General features: G+C 49.1%; 1 protein-coding gene and 1 long non-coding RNA gene across 7 annotated transcripts in view; one reads left to right on the forward strand and one right to left on the reverse strand.

Moving 5' to 3' along the window:
• Rnf144a (ring finger protein 144A) overlaps positions 1 to 22,062 on the reverse strand; it is a 117,850-nt gene that overhangs the window by 50,616 nt on the left and 45,172 nt on the right. The window lies entirely within an intron of this gene.
• On the forward strand, positions 18,806 to 20,258 carry LOC121825197 (uncharacterized). The gene is made up of 3 exons (XR_006067323.2): positions 18,806 to 18,997; positions 19,603 to 19,641; positions 20,057 to 20,258. It is a non-coding gene; the product is annotated as an uncharacterized LOC121825197 (long non-coding RNA).

Raw genomic sequence — 22,062 nt, forward strand, 5'->3', positions numbered from 1 at the left:
GGGCTGCACAAAGAGCCGTTTGTAGGGTGGGGGAAGGGTGTTTGCTCTCCTCATCTGCAGCTTCTGTGGTTCCTTGAACTGGGTGTTTGTGAGCGGTGGTCTAGAACAGGCCTGTGGCCAGCCCAGCAGGGGAGCACAATAGTTGTTTCCATCTGGGTAGGAACAGAAGCCCCGCTGCCAGGGCAACAAGCCTGGGAAACTTCTGGGTCGGGAGCTCCTCTGTCCTTTGAGTGAGAAGAACAGAACTGAATGGCGGCAGCCCAGTGGAGAGGAGGTAATCAGGGTGAGAGAGGACTCCAAGAAGACTCAGAAAAAAACTCAGGTTTAACCTCAGCTTTGGGAACCGGTGACCATGAGAACCTGGAGCTGCGCCTGTACCTTCTTCACAAACCAGTGGCCTCGGGTGGAACCAGCAAGGCTGGCTGGGGAGGGCTCCATTCCTCAAAGCCAAAATCTTCTCAGAGCTGTGAAATACTCAGCTTCTGGCCTCCCTGGAGTCATGTGACCGTGCTCCTCATAGAAAGCGGGAATCATCTCAAAGGGAGAGGAGATGAAGACAAGATACACTTTGCAAAACATCAACTCAGGTAACAGGTCAGGGTCAAATGGATATATTCTTATGGTCTGAGCTGTCTGTCTTCTATTCAATCAACCTCACATTCCACACTGTGTGCCTTCCAAGCCTCCTGAAACTGCAACCTCACAGTTCCGAGAGAGAGAGAGAGAGAGAGAGAGAGAGAGAGAGAGAGAGAGAGAGAGAGAGAGACAGAGAGACAGAGAGACAGAGAGAGACAGAGAGAGACAGAGAGAGAGAGACAGAGAGAGACAGAGAGAGACAGAGAGAGAGACAGAGAGAGAGACAGAGAGAGAGACGGAGACAGAGAGAGAAAAAGAGACAGAGAGACACAGAGAGAGACACAGAGAGAGACAGAGACAGGTTCTCATGCAGTCCAGGTTGGCTTGGGACCCACTATATATTATAGCTAAGGAGAACCCTGAACCCTGGATCCTCCTGCCTTCGTCTCCCATCTCTCTGAGACAACAGGTATGGACCACTATGCCCAGCAAACTCTTCTCCTCTTCTTCCTCCACTTGCATAGACGTCGTTCTTCCACTTACTCATCAGCAGGTATTAAGCAAAGGGCATTAGGCATCTTGGACGCTTGGAGCGGTATTGAGGATGAAGAATTACGAAGGCCAAACAAGGCCAGGAGTCACCCACAGAGCACAGTGGAAGGGCACTCTCTGCCTACTCTGGTCAGAGCACCTGGCTTGGCAAATCTCATCAGGAGGCCGAGGGCGGGGGACCAAATGACAGGGGAGGGCCCCGAGGGCTGTTACATTTGCTGTTATTTTGTTACAGAGCAGCATCCGTCTACCTGACACAATTTTGCCAGAGAATTTGAAATTTATACTGAGACCCTCACAGGCCCGCTGTAATAACTTACCCACCACGATGGACTGCCCCAGTGGGTCTCAACCTTCCTCATGCTGTGACCCTTTAATACCGCTCCATCTGTTGTGGCGCCTCTCCCCGCAACCATACAATTATCTTTGTTGCTACTTCATAACCGTAATTTTGATACTGTAATGAATCATACAATGGCCTTAGGTGACCCCAGTGGAAGGGTCATTTGACGCTCCCCCAAAGGGTCAGGACCTACAGGTTGAGAACACTCAACTGACTCATCATACTGTGATGCAAAATAAACTCCACATTCCTTAAGTTATTTCTATTCAGTATTTTGCCACAGCAGTGAGAAATTAATGTGTGGGATGTGGAGGTATGGGGGCTGCTTTCTGCCCCCCCCCAAGCAGTCTTGCTAGGGTGATGTCTACAAAGGCCTCCTGTTCTTAGAAGGTGCAGACAATGACTAAAGCCTTCTAGGCACCACTCCAGGGGTCTGGAACAGGATGTTGTGAATAAAAGCTGGCAGCTACCTGTTGGAACAACCTCGTTGCTCTCAGGTTTGCATCTCCAGCCTTGGGGGAAGATCACCAGTTTCAGGAGGACCCTGGCAGCAGCCGGGGTCTCCTGCAGAGACCTGCGGAGCAACCTCCTGCAGAGTTGAGCAAGAACTAACCTGAGGTTTAGGGCAAAGGAGACAGACATAAATGAAGGCAGAGAAGCCAACTGTGCCTTGGTGCTGGAGATCCATTGGCTGTTTGCAAGCCCAAAGGAAGAGTTAGTGGGTTTTTTGGGGGGGGGGCCAAAAACAGTCCCTTTTGTAAAGCCACCTTATCTTCCAGCATCACCATGTGTTCAGAACTATGCAGAGGCCCAGAGGTAAGGGAATAATCAATATAAACATGGTCAAATGTTGCTGGAGGGCTTCTCTCCAGGATCCCCAAGCCCCGCAGTCCCACAATCCACTTATAAAATAATCACTCAGATGCTTATATCACTTATAAACTGTATGGCCGTGGCAGGCTTCTTGCTGTTTTTTTTATCTTAAATTAATTCATTTTTATAAATCTATACCTTGCCACGTGGCTGGTGGCTTACCAGAGTCTTTACATGCTGCTTGTCCTGGCGGTGGCTGCAGTGTCTCCCTCCTCAGCCTTCCCCTTCCCAGAATTCTCCTCTCTCCTTGTCCCACCTACTTCCTGCCTGGTCACTGGCCATCAGTGTTTTATTTATATAGAGCAATATCCACAGCAGTCAAACACATTTGTGTGCTCTTACGCCTCTATCCTCAAGCATGTAGCAAGTGTTTTGCCATGAGAACTGGCATTGGAGGCCCCTGGCCCAAACATCGCACGGCATCCACAGGCATGGCATACTTATCCGGGCATCCCATCCATTTGTACAGCTTTGGTGCCAAGTTAAAATATAAAAAAATAAAAGTGGAACAAAACTAAAGAAGGCGCCGAGCTTACACGCTCTGCCACAGAAGGTGCTCGTCCACTAATCGTTCCAAAGTACAACTCTCCTACAGGGAGCAGAAACACTTTAAAAAGAGGCAAGCGACTGATAGCCCATTGAAAAGTGGCCCCCAAGAAACTGGAATTTCCCTAGGAGTCTCACAACTGGAGAAGGAAAAGGCTGATGCCTAGAACCAGCCTGAGGAGAAATGTGTCTTCTCAAGGTCGCTCACAGTTCACCCAGACCACCTTGCAGGAGCCCAGACAATGAGGAGTCAACAATGGGCAGGACCACCACACCTCAACCAGGACTGCTTGGTTACAGGTATCGCTTGCCCTCTTCTGAACCTAAACCTCATGTCAGGTATCTGAAGATGGACCCCTTTATTTGTGCCTCTTCCCAATGTGGCCACAGGGAACAAGTCTGTCTCCGATTTTCATGATTATTTGTCTCTTTAATTAGCATGCTGAGAATGAGTGACAGAGCCCCGCTCAGGGCTTCCGGGGCGGGGCTCTGACCCCAACAACTCTATCAGGAGAGTGTTTTCCCGGCCCAGACCCTGAATCGGCCTCTAGAAATGATGAGAGGCAACAAAACAGACATATTCCCCCTCTAGGAACTCTCACACTCTACGATAGACAACAATGATAAAAATTTGAAAATCATGCAGCTCATCTGCTGGTGAAGCGGAAAGGGATGGAATTCTGGGTGGAGACCACAACCCCGGGCCGTGCGTCCACCAGGGAGAATGACAAGGCATCACGGGGAAGGGTGTTTTTGATGGGAGACGAAGGCGTAACCGGATGCAGTGGGTTTGCCGTTCGGTGAGTGAAAAAGTAGCATAAGCAGAGTCAAGACTTAGAAGCATGCCAGCGGGCAAGGGAAAAGGAAGTGTCTTCTACAGCCATGTCCTCTGGAATGAAGGAGGCATGGCGATTTTATTCAAGGGACCTGTACATACATATTCATTAGAGGGGGTGAGCCCATTCCTGAGCAGTGTAGGTCATTCCTGGGTGTGACCAACTAAGATCATAGACATGTGTAAAAGACCCAAATGATAGACAGGAATGCCCCTGGGCATGCTGGGCTTGCACTTTAAAGCTTCAGCTTAGGAGAAAGGAACAGACAGATGCATTGACAGTGTGTTAAGACGGGAGTCCGTCCCTGAAGACATCTGCTTGCCTTGCCCAGTGGCTGACTGGGGAAAAGTCCAGGTAAGACGCTGGGAAGTGGGGAGAGTATCCCCACAGGCACCATGGTAATCAGAGCCCATGGCAAGTAGTTCTGTTCTACAGACACTCTGAAAGAATAGCTGACATCAGGAGATGGTATGTGAGAAAGGCTGAGTCCCAGAGCGACACAGAAGCCCGAGGAAGAACTCTGCTGCCATCCCCAGCAGGCTGGGATAGAATCAGGGGCATCCCTGCTACTTACAGGGGTTTGGGAACATCCGTGTCCTCTTCTGAAGGCTGCTCCTCTCTTACTAAAGACTTGGGGTCATGCAGATGGGGCACTAGGCTGGAAATGCTATGATTCAGCAGCAAAGAGCAGGCTACTCTTCCAGAGGACTAGGTTCCATCCCTAGCACCCATGTGGCATCTCTGGTCCGAGGGGATTTGACACCCTCTTCTGGCCTCTGAGGGCACTGCACACACATGGTGCACAGACATACTAGCAAGCCAAAAACGCCAACAAAGACACAATAATAACAAAGTAGACCGGGATGGCAAGAGGCCTCAGCAGGTACGGCCACTTGCTGCACAAGCCTGACAACCCGAGTTTAATCCTAGGACCCAGGATGGGAAGAGACAGACTTCCAAATGTTGTCCTCTGACCTCCATGGGTACACCATGGCATGTGTGCACGTGTGTGCGCACATATGATGATGGTGATGACAGAGAAATACAGAAGACACCCATTGTCAAATACTCTCTGTCTCTCTCTCTGTCTCTGTCTCTCTGTCTCTCTGTCTCTCTGTCTGTCTCTCTCACACACATACACACACTGACAAGTATACACACAATATTTCTAAAGATTACCAAGTAAACAAAACATATACAAAGGAACCAAGTCTGCGAAAGCTCAAAATAGTTAACCCTCTGGCCCTGTATGAAACAATCTGCTAACCCCCGCTTCCGGGATCTGCCCTCCCTGGTTTTGGGGCAGGGCTGCTGGGGAGGCACACGGGAGGTTTCCTGAATGGAACTTACACATGTCAGGAAATTCCAGCCCTCACATCCTCCAGGGCAGTGGGTGAGAGGTCGGAGCCCAGGAAAAGCAGTGAGCCATGAGCACCAGGCAAGCTGGCCCCCAGTTCCCACGAATCCCATGAATTCTGTGCATAGGGGTTGCAGACACACACTTCAGTTCAAGTCCTCACACATGCACATATGAAGCCATCTGAGCCCTGCTACGGAATTCTTTTCCATGGGGCCCCAACTCCTAAGTCTTTTTATATATATTCTTAAAAAAATAAAATAAAGGTGCAGCGAGCTTGAAGAACCCCGTCACCTCAGCAGCATGATGTCCACAATGTCAGAGGTCCTCACATTTCCAAACTGCCATTTCTTTAAGCACCTAATTCTTTGCTCTTTGCTGAAAGCAGTCCAGTCCCCCTTCACCCTCTGCCCCTCCCCTCTGTATGTCACCCAGAGACACTCTCTGATATCCCAGATATCTATTTAGTGGCCTATATTTGCCCCCTCCCATCCTGCCTTGAAGAAGAAAAGCCCCTTGGGGATCTGGTGTTGACATTACCTATATTTTTTAAGAAACAAACAAAAGATGAAACTTCTCAAAGGGAAAAGAAACACCCTACTGCATTTTGCTCTCTCCTTTGTTAACGGGATCTAGAGCAGAGCTAGGCTCCCTTGGGCAATGCCTGCTTCTCAGGTGAGGAGGGCGGACTGTCCTCCAAGCAGATGGCCCTGGTCATTGATAAAGCAGAGAGGGCCCGCTGCGCAGAGCCACTGCATCCTACACCGACCAGAGGCTTGTCCCATCCATTCCGTGTAGAACAGCTTGCTGGGAGTTACCCCATGTGCAGAATAACTCTCAAGGTGGAGTGTGCTGTTTGCATTTATCTATGCAAACAGCCTAAGCCAGCAGATGCTGGGCACACCTACCAACTCTCCCTCGGCAGACTGTCAAACACACGTTAAGGAGGGTGCAGTAGCGTAAACCCACCTGGAGCTCGGTCAGTGACTGCTTCCACGTATTTCTCACAGCCTCTGCTAAATAGATTGGCAGGCAGGACTCAGCTCCATGCAATCCTCCCTGCTCTCCCTGCCATCCACTTTGGCACTGTCTGTACGCCCTTTCCCCCACATCTCTATGATCATTTTTATTTCTTTAGGACACTAACCACCTGCATTGACTCTTTCCACTCATCTTTACTCCTTTGTAGCCTTTTCCGTAATCAATATACCACGTGTGACCTGTGATCCATGATTTGGCTGATATTATGCACATTGGTAATAAGATTAGGAAGGAACAAAGAACTTGCAGTTGCCCTGGTTACGACTCCAAGTGAGACCTCGAGGACCCAGTGAAAGGAGAGCTGAAGAGACTGGTGTAGCCTGTGAAGTTGGTGATGCTCGATAAATAAGTGTAACAGTCTGTATTATTGGCTCCGCTTACTTGCAACAACCACGCACCCCGTTTCTAGCCCAGAATGCTCCCTATCATCTCGTGACACACTTAGAATTATCCGTAGTATTTTCTCACATTTCATTATTTTGTAGCTCCTAGTGAACATGGTAAATCCCAGAGAGACAAATTTAGATCAGTTGTCTTCACTCAACAGATAAAATGTTGAGGTTCAAGAATGATATAAACACAGTTTCCCCCCAACAACTCATTAATCCGGGCCCATTTCCTACACATTGTCTACCAAGTGAAGACAAGCACAGCCATTGCTACAGGCTCCCTGGGTTCTTTTCACAAACACACTTCCTTACACATGGGTGTTTGCTATTTGACTGTTTCACCAGAAGACACACTGCAGGGGTCACACTCTGAGAAAGCAATATGCTTTTCATCAAAAAGTCCTCCAGCTGGCAGCAGAAGCCTTGGCATGCTGATAACCAATTTTACCAAGGTGCAGACTTATAAATCCAGGGCTCAACATCTTCAACCACACTCACAGAAGTCCTCCCCCTTCCCTTACAGGCAATCCCAGCGAACATTTGTCCTAGCACACGGGTTCAGGGGGACCTGCTAATCCTTGCCTCTCCATGAGAAAGGCTGGCAGAACACTACATCCCTAGAAAGGATTGACCAAGGGTGGAGCTCAGTAGATGTCTCTTTCCATCACTCCTCAGCCCCTTCTCTGTTAGACCCTGTCTGCCAGTCTACACTAATGGAACACCACGGCTACTCCAATCCTTCTACTCTTGGGTCCTGGCTGAGGGGACTTCAAGTTCAGACAAGCTCACAAGGTGGAAAGGTCACAATAGAGAGTCACAGTGCAACAACATACGCCAGCTCCCTTGTGTCCCCTTTTCCTGGAAGACAATACTCCATCTGGGGGGATAAACACTCTGTAATGTTCTATCAGACAGAAAAGCAAACTACAAAACTTACTCAGAATGAGTTCTGACATGGTGACAGTCCCCACGGGTGCAGAAATGGAGCGCGACTTGAGCGAGAATATTCACAGAGAAGCAAAACCCAGACCAACGGTCAGGACTCAGACGGCAGAGCCAGCTGTACACATCCCAGCATGCAGCTCTGTGTGCAGCCCAACCAACCTTAGGGGAACTGAACGCAACCAGATGAACTGACGCAACTTCTCCTTAAGGGAAACAGAGATGTGGATTTCCAATTATTCCCAAGAAAACCTGAAGACAGCCTGGGCGCAGTCCCCAAGGCTAGATGCATGCCTGTTGGGGATACTCGCTTAACAAGAGTCTAGAAAAGGTGATTATTTACAATCCCACTTCAACCTGGGGTTAATATTCCTACAACAGTGGCCAGATGTCCCTGTGCTTGGAGGCCCCACCTGGGGGAGAGGACACAGTTGTAAAATTGGTAATGAGACTAGTGGGACCGAGTGTTCCTGAGGACCCACCTGAGAACCATTAATGCACAATGACAGACTCTAAATAACAGGGTCACTCCGTCCAGACCATGTCTGCCTCACTCACAGCTGCCATGGGCCTCTGCCACTTGAAGGCCACCTATATGGCTCTGGACATTCCAGGATCGATTCCCTGTCCCCAGGACAACAATGGATGGCAGGCTTCCTTTCTCCACTAGTCCGCGGATCCATATGTGAAGATGAGGAGGGATGGGAGACTGGGATGCAGTTCCCAGGGGTGTCCAAACAGCCACACGGGTGCCGTGACACCATATCGTCAGGCTTTCTGTCCCAGAGACTCCAAAAACAGTGACTATCAGACTCGATCCCTCCCACTCTCAATGTCCCATGTTTATGAATCCGCCATGTTGATTTTGTTTCTCATTATGGAGTCAGACTCTCCCAGAGCTTAGTGATATTAACATGCCTTGTTCACTGCCATTACTGTAGCCCGGCTATGTACCCCAACAGTAGCACAGAGTAGGAACTGGTCTGTAAAATTCATTTGACACCCTAGGACTCTCTATCTAGGGAGAAGGCCTGGCTGGAGTATCCTTGCCTCCTCCTAGTAGCAGGACACACCTGCGGTGCCAGCTAGTTAGCGTGGTGCATGTGGTGTGAGCACACATGCAGAGCATATGCCCGGGAAAAGGTGTCATCTTCTCTAGGAAACAAAAATGCTCATTCAATGGGAAACATGGAGGTTCGGTGTAATTAGGCTCCATATACACTGAGATGTTTATAAGATGCATGTCCAGTCATCTGAGCCTTGGTGGGATGACCCTGCATGAGGAACAAGCCTGGCTCTGGCCCCCAGGCTTGTCTTTGGCAGGCTCTGTGCACATGGTACAGGACCTGACCTCTTAGCTCCCTCCTAAACCCAGGGGCCTCCTGTAAAATCAACCAACACTTACAAAGTTGCAGTTACCTGGTTAGAGTCTTGAAGAAATTAATAAACAAAAGTAGAGGATGATAAAATCCAGAAAAATGACACTTTTGCTAGGTAATGGGCAGCATTGCAGAGGCTTAGAAATGTTTCTATGTTATCATTAAGTAGCCCCTGTCCTGGGAATTCATCTACAGAACAAATTAGGGATGTGAGGATGTTCTTTAAGGCATTTCCTATGATATTAGGAAGCTACAAGTATGATGTGCCTGTTAAAGTGATTGGTAAAAGCAGAAAAGGGAAGTATGTACCATACGAAGGGGGAAAAAAAAGTTAGCCAGTGCTTTGAGGGGAGATTTTTCAAAGTCTGCCCCACCTTCACTGTGGGGTCACTGCAAGGGATGCAGGCATGCTCACTGAAGGAAAACTATCCGATTAAAAGGAAGAGAGACTCTTTTTCTTTCTGCAACATTCCTTTGTAGAAATAAATTTCAATAACTTCAAAGCCAATGAGATTTTTTTAAAACGCAAAACCAATGCAAAACTGATCATAGGCAAAAAGCACATCTTTGAGCTGGGAAGTGGTCATGCACACCTTTAATCCCAGCACTCAGAAGGCAGAGGCAGGAAGAGCTCTGGGTTCAAGGCAAGCCTGGTCTACAAAGTGAGTTCCATGGCAGCCAGAGATATACAGAGAAACCCTGTCTCAAAAAACAAACAAACAAAAATGTTCATCTTTAATCCATACAAGGTTCAAAAACCATCAACTAAAAGACCAGGCACAAGGCACACCTATCACCCCAATTTTCAGGGAGCAGAGGCAGGAGGTCTACCTAAAGCTTGAGGGCAGCCTGGGCTACATATAAAGTTCCAGCATAGACAAAGCAACAAAGCAAGACTGTCTCACAAAAACAAATAACAAAAAGTAAATCAGCAAATCAATAGCAATGATTTAATGGTTATTAATCACAGGACAATGTAATGTGCACAGAAAAAAAATCAAATGGCCAGAAGATGCAATTTCCAGTAAGCAAATGAGGAATGATCCAAATTCCTGGCAAGAGAAACTGTTGGTGAGGTTATGAGCTTCTGGAACACCCCACTGAGAGTGGTTCAAAATAACATGAGCTATGAACCCAGGAGTGGGTCAATATCTACCCAAAGTTTACCTATTGGCTCACTGACCCAGTAACCTCATTTCTCAGCACTGGGCCAAAGTTAGTCACTGTGGCTCTGCTTGTAATGCCAAGAGACTAGAATCAACTCAAGGAGAAGGCTCAGGACACCAACCACAGCTACTCAAGGAAAGATGAAGAACAGGAAAGCTGCAGAACACATGTATGTAAAAGATGCAAGGCATGCAGTGATATGCAGTATATGCTGTGTTTACTGGTGTAAGCACTAGACCAAGATGCCAAGATGTTCACTGAAGCGGGTACCTAAGGAAGTGGGGAGGGCTGGACCAGGCACAGAATGGTCACATGCAAATGTCAGCAAGATCCCCAAGAGAGAGCTTTTATTTATGCATTTCTGTATTTATGTGTGCTGGTGTGTGTGTGTGTGTGTGTGTGTGTGTGTGTGTGTGTGTGTGTGTGTGTGTGTGTGTATGTGTATGTGTATGTCTATGCATGTAGTAGGCAGAGGTCAACTTCAGCTATCATTCCTCAGGCACTGGCCCCCTTATATTTTGAGACAGTCTGTCACAGTGAACTCACAGGTTCACTGATCTCCAGGAAACCTCTCGTCTCCCTCCTTACCTCCAGCACCAGGATTCCAGGCATGGCGCATGCTACTAGACCAAGCCTTTCATATGGGCACTGGGTTTAAATTCAGGTCCTTATGTTTGCACAACAAGCAATTTACTGACTGAATCAGCCAGAATTCTCAATATACATCTTTAATGAAGTTCAACGGGGAACTTCATAGATACTAGAAGTTACAAAGATTTTAATAAATGAAGCATCATGGCCATTATGGTCATTCAGAATAGATGGTCTATAACTTTTCTTCTTAATTCAACCAAAGGCTGGTGACCAATCATTCTATCGGTCTGCCTCTTCCGGGAATGTAGGAGACATCATTTGGTATTACATAAATCACAAGTTCCAGCTGACACAGTATTACACGTTTTCCAAGCTAACTCTGAATTCCAAAAGTGTCCACGTGTGTCTGCTCTCCTGTGCATCTTTTCCTAATTTAAAATCCGAAATTTACTCTATTGTCAAAAAGAACAATGCCGTTGACTCATCCCTGTCAGAGCTAAGCAGTGACGCAAGCGTCTCTCATTTCTAAGTCGAAACTCGAGCCCATCAACCTTAGGAAAGAGGCTTAATTCTTCCACAGAAGAAGGGGGGGGCAACATAAATTCTAATAAGAATTAAGAAATAAGACTAGTTGGGCTGAGGAGATGGCTCAGTGAGAAAAAGTCTATTGTCCAAACATGAGGACCTAAGTTCAAATGCCCAGAACCCACAGAAAAGTCAGACGCATGGGCGTGTGGGGTGCATGTAGGATCTGTAACCCCAGCACTGGGGGCGGGGTAGAGACAGGTAGATCTTTGGGGCTCCCTGGCTACAGGCCAGAGGCTGATGTCAGGTGGCTTTCTCAATTATTCCACAGCTCTTTTTTTTTTAAATAATGTATTCTTTGAGAACTTCATAAATATATTCTGACCATATTCAGCCCCCTCCACCAACTCCTCTCATTGCCCCCATCTCCCAGCCTACCAAATCTCCTGTTGCCTCTTTTAAAAATAACAAAACAAGCAAGCAACAACAACACACGGAGTGCAGTTTGTGCTGGTCGACTGCTGGATGCGAGACCTTCCCTGGAGTGTGGGGTCAGTGTACCTCATGTCACTCACTCCACTGAAGGCGACTTTCCTTCACCTAGTAGCAATCAAATGCCAACTGCTTCTTGGCTGGGGGTAGGACCTCGTGCCCACATGCCCCTCTCCATGCTGGGACTTGTCAGCCTGGACTGACCCTGTGCATGCCGCCACAGCCTCCTGAGTTCCTATGTGCATTTACCTTGTTGTGTCGCATGTTTCCTTAGAGACACCTACTGCCTCCGGCTCTTACACTCTTCCTGCTTCCTATGCAGCATAGATCCCTGAGCCTTGAGGGGAGGGGTGTGATATAGACATCCTATTTAGGGCTGGGCCTTCCCAAAGTCCTTATTCTCTATGTGTTGGCTAGTTGTGGGGTCCTTGGTTAATTACCATCTATTGAGGTCGTGAATCCTTCTCTGATGAGGGTGGAACGATGTACTGACCTGAAGTTCTGGTTCATACTACACGTTCAGACACCAAGCAGTACCAGATCAAAGTGGTGGGTGGGTCTCCAACTTATTTCTTGAAGCGGGGTCTCTAACTGAGCTGGAACTAACGAACTCATCTAGAATGGCTGGCTGGGAAGCCTCAAAGACCCTTTGGTGTCCACCTCCCCCATGCTGCTATTCTAGGCATGCATTGCTGCATGTGCATCTGTGTGTGCATGGTGCTACCCATTAAACCTGCAGCCTCTTGCAGTCCGGGCTCTGCCTTTCAGCTCTACTCCCGAGCCTATTTTCAACTTTAAAATGTGAGAGACCCCCATGAAGTTGTCTGGGTTGGCCTTGAACTCATTCTGCAACTCAAGCTAGCCTGGAAGTTTGCAACCCTCCTGCTTCAGCCTTCCCAGCAGCTGGGATGGCAGGCCTGAGCCACACGCTAATGTTGTGAACTCCCTTACTCACTTGATGGTGGGAAACTGAAACAGGAAGCAGATGGAGTGATGAGAATCCCCTTGACAGTGGCGACATCCTAAACCCTCTCGATCACCACACTCTCAGTGGTTCTACTGGGAAATGCCACTAGCATGTACATGACTCCCACCGTCAGGACTCAGCCACTCTCAGTATGAAGACCCGACTGAGATGGCTGTTCTTCCTCTAGAATTCTATACAGTTCAACACTATAGAGGTGTGTGAAGTCCGAATCTGGACGGAGCTGGACCTGAGTCTGTCCTGAAATCCACATCTTTACTTCAGCTGGTGAGGACCTGGCGATGTGGGGCCCGGAAGGCCACCAGTCAGCAGATTGTATCCATAATGGACCACACAGTCAATACTTCTGGCTCTGTGAACCACAGCACCCTGTGGACCACTAAACCCTGACGCAGAGATAATGTGTAACGCATGCCCTGGCTGGGATCCAAGTGCACTTATTTATAAAGGCAGGCGAGGGGCCAGACACCAACCTATGGGGTGGAGACCAGTGACTCTCAAAAAGACACCTCCATCCCGAGCCTTTCCCTCTGTGTAAGTCTTTATGTGTCATGACACCGAGTTTCTGAAATTAGGTCTGGGTTCCAAATCCATGCGCCCAGAATAAAGACAGTCACAACCTAATTCTGACCCATCTGTCCACCCATGGCCACTGGACTCTGCACTGCCACCCAGCCTGACACAGAAACTCCCCCACCGTATGGCTCTCAGAGGAAGGGATAAGCCTGCTTGGGTCCAGCCACTTTGTGTGTCGGTTTAATGGTAATACTGTGCAGAGGAGAAACTGGGAAAGGCTGGGGAAACAAACCCAAGATGTCTGTGGTGAAACCCTTAGTGACTTTGAGACAAGAGTGTTAAGACTACAAAAGGAGCCCAAGATGCCACCTTAGTCTAATGCTGTACTGGGAAGTGAACAGTCTCCCTACTGGTGCGAGTCTCGGCAAACAGCCAAGAGCATCAAAAGCAGCCGGCTCTGACCACAACTCAGCTACTAAGTTTCCACTAAATTGCAAAGTCCTCCATCTGTCCCTGTGATGCTGCAACCACATTGTTTAAAGATGGGAACGCTAAGGTGCTGGAATCCTACCGGGAGCCCAATGTCACGAAATGAGTCAGTGTCAGAGTCTGAAGCACAGGGAAGTTGGCTGTGAATCCCCCCAACACCCCACAGCTCTTCGGCCTCTTGGATGATGGAACCCCTGGGGTTCTGTCACGACACCATCAGGACTTGGGTTTGACTAACCAACAGCTGGCCATTATGCCTTAGTCAGTGTTGTATTGCCGTGAAGAGACACCACGGCCATAGGAACTCTTACAAAAGTTAACTGGGGCTGGTTTACAGTTTCAGAAGTTTAGTCCATTGTCATCATGGCGGGACATGGCGGCGTGCAGGCCGACACAGTGCTGGAGAAGCTGAGAGTTCTACATCTGGATCCACAGGTAGCAGAAGTGAAGACTGAGACACGCTGGCAAGACTTGAGCTTGAGAGGCCTCAAAGTCTACCTCCACAGTGCCACACTTCCTCCAACAAGGCCTCCAACAGTGCCACCCCCTATGGATCAAATATTCAAACACATGAGTCCATGGGGGAGGTGCCTATTCAAACCACCACACCATATCACATTCGTCACGCAAAATTGCCTTGTCTAGACACCCAGATCTGCAAGAAGGTTCTACTGGGAGCATGTGTAGCTAGAGTTTTCCTGCCTTGCCCACAGTCAGGACAAATCTTTGTCACCCGCCAGTCCCACAGCCACTCAGACCCAACCAAGTAAACACAGAGACTTATATTGCTTACAAACTGTATGGCCGTGGCAGGCTTCTTGCTAACTGTTCTTATATCTTAAATTAATCCATTTCCATAAATCTATACCTTGCCACATGGCTCTGGCTTACCGGCATCTTCACATGCTGCTCGCCATGGCTGCGGCTGGCAGTGACTCCTTTTGCCTTCCTGTTCTTTTATTTCTCCTCTCTGTTAGTCCCGCCTATACTTCCTGCCTAGCCAATCAGGTTTTATTTATTGACCAATCAGAGCAACTTGACATACAGACCATCCCCCAGCACAGCCAAGTGCAGACCATCTCAGACACCTGCACTCAGGCCCATGGTCCTGATCATCCTCTATGCAGACCTGCTGGGTAAAGCCACGAGGAACCCGAGAACAGGCTCTCACAGGACATATAGAACATCCCACAGCAGGGACGGGCCTAGGTGCAACCACAAAAAAGAACTGAGTCCTTGGTCTCAACAGCACATCTGGTGCCCTTGACTAGGAGGGGACGCAATCAGGAGCCACAGCCTGCAGTCATGTCACTTGTGGTCCTAGGGAACAAGTGCAAACCAACAGCCACCATCACAGACACACTGGTCCACATTCTGAAGAAACGGAAGGAGCAGGGAAGACTGGGGACTGACAAGACAGCCCTCCCAACCCTTGTATCTAGTCCCAGGAAGCAAGAGTCAGCTAAGAAGACAAGAACAACCCATCTGGGGCTGCATTCCTTCAGGCCCTACCTACACAGAAGGTCATACCAAAGCAGAAGATCGCATCGTCCACACGACAAGCCTCATGAGGAATGAAGGGAGGGCAGGGCTGAGGACAGGAAATTACGTAACTTCACTTTCATTCCCCAGCAACAAGAAAGGTTAGCTCCCCAAGTTTGACAGGTGAGCCAAGTCCCTCGGCATGCGCGATGTCACTCAGCTTAACACATGCACCCATGCAGCCAAGGGAGCCTGCCCGCAGTCCCTGCTCAGCGTGAGGAGGTGGCAGAGAAGAGGAGGTGGACACCAAGCTAGATGAGAAACTGCCTGACTCGTGGCTTTTGCTGAGGCTTCAAGTGAGGTGGGAGGGTTCCCGTGGCATCAGCTTAATTTACAGTCACTTGCATAAGGCTGCGGGACCGATAAGAGCCTTATGAAGGGAGCAGTTCACCCCCAAAGCTGTGTAGAAAAGAGGGCTCCTTCCCCAAGCCTTTCTGCTTATAAAACCAGCCTGCCATGTCTGAGCTTTGCAAACTATCAAGAAAAAAAAAAAAAATCAGGCGAGGCGAGAAAGATGAAAAACGAGGCAGAGCTGGAATGGGGTGCGTTCAGCCCCTTGTCTCATCAGCAGGGACAGGCAACTGGGGTCTTGGGGATCTGCCGAGAGCAAGACAGTTCCCTAATGAGCAGAGCTTTCTTCTCATCCTGCTGTATTTTCTGAGGTGGGCTCTCACCAGCCCACAGGCTTGCCTTGAACATCTGTCCCTTCTGCATCTACCTCCTGAGCTCTGAAGCCATACAACCATCGACCACCGTTTATGTGGTGCTGAGGATGGAACCCATGGAACCCAGGGTTTCATGCGTGCTGGGCGAGCACCCTAACAGCTGGGCTACATCCCAGCACAAAAGAAAGGCTCTCTTGGTGTGGGGCGTTTACCCACCACCCCCACAGCTTCCCAGAGTTTTCTTGAGTGCGAGCAGCAGGAAATATTAGATAGAAGGATTTATAGCGGAGAATCTTGCGGAGATAAACAGATAGAAAATAAAGGATAGCCTCGAGAGGGCCTGGAACCTATTCCAACGGGCCCGGACTGTCTCTGGTCCAGGGTTTTTATAGAGACGCCAAGGGGTGGAGCAAAAGACCTCCTCCCCCAGCACAGCCAAGTGCAGACCAACTCAGACACCTGCACTCAGGCCCGTGGTCCTGATCATCCTCTATTCGGACCTGCTGGGTAAAGCCACGAGGAACCCCAGAACGGGCTCCCACATCTTGGACCTTCGCCCTTTCACACATCTTGCCCTCAATGCGCTCTCTCAGTGGTCCTTAGGAGCTTGCTGATAGCCTAGTGGGTAGCTATGGACTCAGGCGGACGCCCTGTGGTGAGCAGGCACAGGATGACCTGGGAACTGGACTCCTGTCTCCTTATCCATTCCTGCCACTAGCTCTGCAGAAGGAGTCCTGGCATGTCAGCTGTCCACGGAACTCTCTGGGTCTGGCTTTATTTTGGGCATTGAGTAAACTCACCTTGCCCTACTTCTCTCCCTTCCTGTGGGTCTGGGCTGAACCACATGGGGAATTACCATCTCCAGTAGAACGGCTGGCCACGGCGTCCCCACCCATGACATTCCCCACAACCATGACCAGGCCCCAAGTGCCAAAGACAATAGCCAGTCTCAAGAAACCAGACAGCTGGAGCAATAGCAGACCAGGAAAGGGTTTCAGGCTTGGAAATGGGAGGGGGCTCGGGGGAATTCTGTACCTCTGTCCCCAGAGGAACACATGTGACTTCCTGGTGAATGGCTAAATCCAGCTGCTGAATCCAGCCAATGACAGCGCCTGCAATAAAAACCAGGCAAAAAGACAGTGGGAAGCCTAGAGGAGGTAGGGGCTGGAGAGAGGGCTCAGTGGTTAGAGCACTGGCTGCTCTTTCAAAGGACCCAGGTTCGATTCCCAGCACCCACAGGGCAGCTCACAGCCATCTTTAACTGTAGTTCCAGGAGACCAGATCCCTGTGGTGGTATTGTGTTCCCCAAAATATTATGCACGCTAATAAACTTATCTGGGGTCAGAGACAGAACAGCCACAATATTAAACATAGAGGTTAGGCAGTGGTAGCACATGCCTTTAATCCTAGCATTCCAGAGGCAGAAATCCCTCTGGATCTCTGAGTTTAAAGCCACACTGGAAACAGCCAGGCATGGTGACACACTCCTTTAATCCCATGAAGAGAGCCTTTAATCCCAGGGAGTGATGGCAGAAAGCAGAAAGGTACATAAGGCATGAGGACCAGGAACTAGAAGCATTTGGCTGGTTAAGCTTTTAGGCTTTTGAGCAACAGTTCAGCTGAGACCCATTCTGGATGAGGACTCAGAGGCTTCCAGTCTGAGGAAACAGGATCAGCTGAGGAATTGGCAAGGTGAGGTAGCTGTGGCTTGTTCTGCTTCTCTGATCTTCCAGCATTCACCCCAATACCTGGCTCCAGGTTTGTTCTTATGAATAAGACCATTGAAGATTCCTGCTACAGATCCTCTTTTCTGGAAGAAGCCAGGCATGTGCATGGTGCACAGACATACGTGGAGGCTAAACACTCAAACACATACTTTTAAAAAATTATAATAATGTTAGTTAAAATGGCAGCAGTTGGCTTTTCTATGGTTACTGGGAATTCTAGGAAGCCACACTTCATATTAAAAGAAACAAAGAAAAAATGTGGCTCCCCAAAATGTTTAGTGATGTGTGGTGGAGCCAGGAGTGATCCTGGTGCACAGAATTCACACACCGAGACTCTGACTGTTGTCTTATGGAGCATGGAGAAGGGTCAATGTACAATTCCCAGTGCTAAAATATTAATTAAAAGGAAGATTGCCAATAATGCTTTATAATATATGACAGTAAATCTCTTAAGTATTTTTTTCTTTTGAGTTAGGGGTGTGTATGTGCATCTGTGTACGTGTGTGTCCGCATACATGTGGACATACATGTAGGCAACAGACCAAACTCAAGGTGAGTGTTTTCCTTGACTGCTCTTTACCTTTACTCTTTGAGACAGTGAACCTGGAGCTCAGGGTAGACTAGGCTGGCTGACCAATGACTTTCATGGATCTGCCTACCTCCCCGACCTTTGCCTGACATTAAAAACAAAACAAAACAAAACAAAAAAAACGCTTTTTGGCATGTACTTATTTATTTGCATGCATATGTGTATGAAGGCACATATATGCCACGGTGATTTTTATTTATGATGATTATTATTATTTGGGAATCTCACATCATACGCCCCAATCACATTCACCTCAGTCTCCCCATGTCTTTCCCTCTACCCTGTGACCCTACCCTCAAAAAAAAACCCAAAGTCCATCTTGTGTTGTCCATATGTTCACTGGAGCACGGTCAGTGTGCAGTCCCATGAGTCCTTCCCTGCCTGCATGTGCTCCAGAAGCCACCAGCTGAGGAGAGCCTTGTGGAGGCCAGAACAGGGCGGGGTTAGCTCTCCAGTGCGCAGGCTCACCATCCTGTGCACTGCAGGGTTGCAGGCTAGTGGGAGGCCGGGCCAGCTCTCCTGAGGGGTGTGGCCAGTTCTCCCATGAGGGGCGGGGCCAGTTCTTCTGTGATGGGTGGGGCCAGCTATCCCATGAGAGGTGGGGCAAGTTTTCCTGTGAAGGGCGGGATGGTTCTCCTGGCATCACACCCCACCATCACCACCACCACCCTTGCGTCGGTGAGGGGCAAGGACAGCACCTGTTTTGTTTTTTCATAGGTCCTGGGGATCTGAATTTGGATCCTCCTGTGTGGGGACACTACCCAGTGAGCCATCTCCTTGCCTTTCAGTATTTCATCATAAAACAAAAACATCGCTGGTGAGGCTGGAGGAAATCAAGGCTGATGATGGATTTGCTTATTCCTCAGATAATGGTAATTTCTATGTGTGTGTTAACTCATCCGCAAATTGAGAGCAGTAGACGGTAAATGGGTAGAGCTTCTTAAATGCCAAACATACTTCGCTAGAGTGATTTTTGAAAGCCGGGGGAGTGAATTCTAGGCACTAAATTCTGTGTAGTTTGTAATTTTACAATAATAAATGGGGTTCCAAGCTCTGAGTAAAGAAAAAGGCTGTTGGCAGGAAACCCCTGGCAGCCCGGAGATCACCCATTGGGAGAAAACTGGCCCAGCACCTTGGGGCTGACATATGGCTAACTTCTAGGCATGGGTCCCACAGTGCCTAGCATACTCTCTGCAGGCTTCATAAAGCCCCTGACTCTCTGGGCCTCGGTCCATACAATGAGGAAAATGGTATCTGCATGCTTTTGTCTCTTACAGCTGCTGTTATCACAGACAGACAGACAGGCTTGAACCCAATAGAAATGAGTTGTCCCGCAGTTCTAGACCTTGGAGCTAAATGGGGGGGCGGTCTGCAAATTGGCTCCTGAGCACCTGGAGGAGCAATGTGGCAATCTTCGGGCCCTCTTTCACATCTTCCTCCCTCCTTGTGTCCTTGTCTCTACATGTCTCCCTCTTAGAAGAGCATGACCCAACTGAGCTGAAGCATTGACCCGACGGTAAGTGACCTTCAACCTCACAACCTTTGCACGAGATTTGCCTTCCAAATCAGCTCACATTCTTAGATCCCAAGCCCCGGTAAGGACTGCAGTATGAATCCTGAAGTTTAGGGGGTTGCAATTCATCCACACCAACACTGATGCCCCACTGGGGATCCGAACGTTAGCAGATGAGGCCAATAAGATTGGGCTCAATCAAGGGGCCTCCAGAATGGCTGCCCCCACTCCCATAGCCGTCACCCCAGGAGCTTCACCCCCGAGGATAAGCATCTCCTAAGGTAGCAATGGGATGTTGGGCTTTGAGGCAACAATCACTGGGTATGCCTGAGTCCAGGTGCTGGTCTCTCTAGTCATGCCATGGCCACAGTGTCATTGACCTCAGACCTCACTGACCAGCCTCCCTGGTCCACTGCAGGCATTGAGACACACAGAGGACACTGTGAATACTGACCATCACTCTGAGGAGGATCCTCAGACACGCTGGTGGCTGCTTTGTCGGACTGGGGTATCTACTCTGTTCCACAGAAGAATCCATTTGCTCTCCCCCACACTGTGGCTAAACTGACTTGTAAAGATAAACAAATAAACGGACAGGTCATTCCAGCTGCTATTTTAGAGAACTGGAGGAAATGAATGTTTTTGTCAAGTGTGTTGGCTTGCTGTGCTCAGGGGCAGACTCACCTCCCTGGCAAGGATACTCAGAGCTCAGTCCTCGGTGCCAGGCGTCTGTCTCACAGGCTCGGCCTCATTACTGCCACAGCCACAAGAGCTCATTCAATTCCAGGAGTCTCTTCAGTGTCCCCAGAATAAATCACTGGCTTCCCCCAAGATGGAAAGCAAGGAATAATTGGCAGAGCTGGCCACACCAGTCAGGAGCCCATGCTGTGGTTCGGGCTGACCCATTTGTTAAGCCCTGTGTGTTAGCTGGGCACTCTCTGCAAAATGACTCCCCCGCCACACTGACTCTTAAGTCATCTCACATAGTACTCTCTTTTAGGGTTCCTAATGCAATTAAAGACAACCAAAATGTTCCAGAACATGCCTCACCCACCCTTCTCAAGAGTGATCTATAGAGGGGAGGGAATTTGAAGGACTGGCCAGACAAGATGGCTATGAGCTGGGTCCAGGCATGTTGACCTTGACCGTCCCTAGACAACATCACCTTGGGAAGTGACATTCTGCCTTCATCTACAATCTCATTTTTTTCTCCAGCCATGGCTACAATACCCTCGGGAAGGTCGGCCATAGGACAGGAGTGTGCAGTTTAAAAGGGTCTCAGAGGTGTCCCAGAAACAAGCATCCTCTGAAGAGGCAACCCTGTCCCCCTGCCCTAGGGGTATGGACAATTTACAGAACACACAGACCCATTTCTGGAAAGCCTCTGTGTTCCTTGAACTGTAAACAGAACTCTGACCTAAAACAAAAGCCCTACCGAGCCAGTTTAGTGCTTTGAGTTTAAAGGACATCCATATTCTCTGTTCTTTAATCATGTGCCCAACAAGCTCCCGGGCATACTCACTTCACACTTAAGAACAAAGAAATCTGCAGAGGGCTCTGAGTTGGACTGCTTCCAGAGGCCCGCAATGGTTCAAGTGTACTCTGATGATATTGGGAAGTGTTTCCCACAGAACCCAGTTACAGACATAGAGAAGTGCAGCAGACAAGGACAGCCAGCCAGTGAAGGTGGCTATTTTCTGAGCGACCGGTGTGGCTACTGGAGGCTTAATCCTAGGGGACTCTTGATGCCAAAGCACACTCAGTCCCACAGTCGGCCCTTTCGGGGGGCAAGGAATGGCAGCAGCCTGTACACTTTACTGTCGATTAGTTGAGGATGCTCTAGGTTGGAGCCTGAGCTGTGGACCCGGCTGCCATTCTGCCCCAGCCTGGGCTCCCCTGAGACACTTCTCATGTAAGCCAATGCCTGTTCCCACAGCAGGCCAGCAGAAACCGAAGGTAAGGGCAGGCAGGAATGAGGGCAGGCAGGAGTGGTGAGCTGGCATCCCCAAAACTCACACTAAGCTGCCCTCTCCACAGTCTCCTCCTCCTACACTGGGCGATCTCGGGAGCCCCAGGAAGGTGGTAAAGGAGCTGTCGTGATTGAGTGTGTCGTGTCCCGCACGGGCTCGTGCGTTTGAACGCCTCGTCTTCGGTGGGTGGCACTGTTTGAGTTGGTTGCGGCACCTTGGAGAGGGGTAGCTTTGCTGGAGGAGGTAGTTTAATGGGGTTTTCTAGTCAACTCCACTTCATGTTCTCATTCTGCTTTTTCTGACCGCTAACAAAGGGAGACCAACCAGCCTAGCCCTCCGTAGCCACACTTTTCTCCACTGCGAGGGGCTCCGTTGCCCTGGAACTCTAAGCTAAAATAATCCCTTTCTCCCTTAAACCTCTTTTGTCTGTCTATTCGATCACAGCTACTGAAAA

The sequence above is a fragment of the Peromyscus maniculatus genome, chromosome 22 (genome assembly GCF_049852395.1).
Source record: "Peromyscus maniculatus bairdii isolate BWxNUB_F1_BW_parent chromosome 22, HU_Pman_BW_mat_3.1, whole genome shotgun sequence".
Lineage (NCBI taxonomy): Eukaryota > Metazoa > Chordata > Mammalia > Rodentia > Cricetidae > Peromyscus > Peromyscus maniculatus.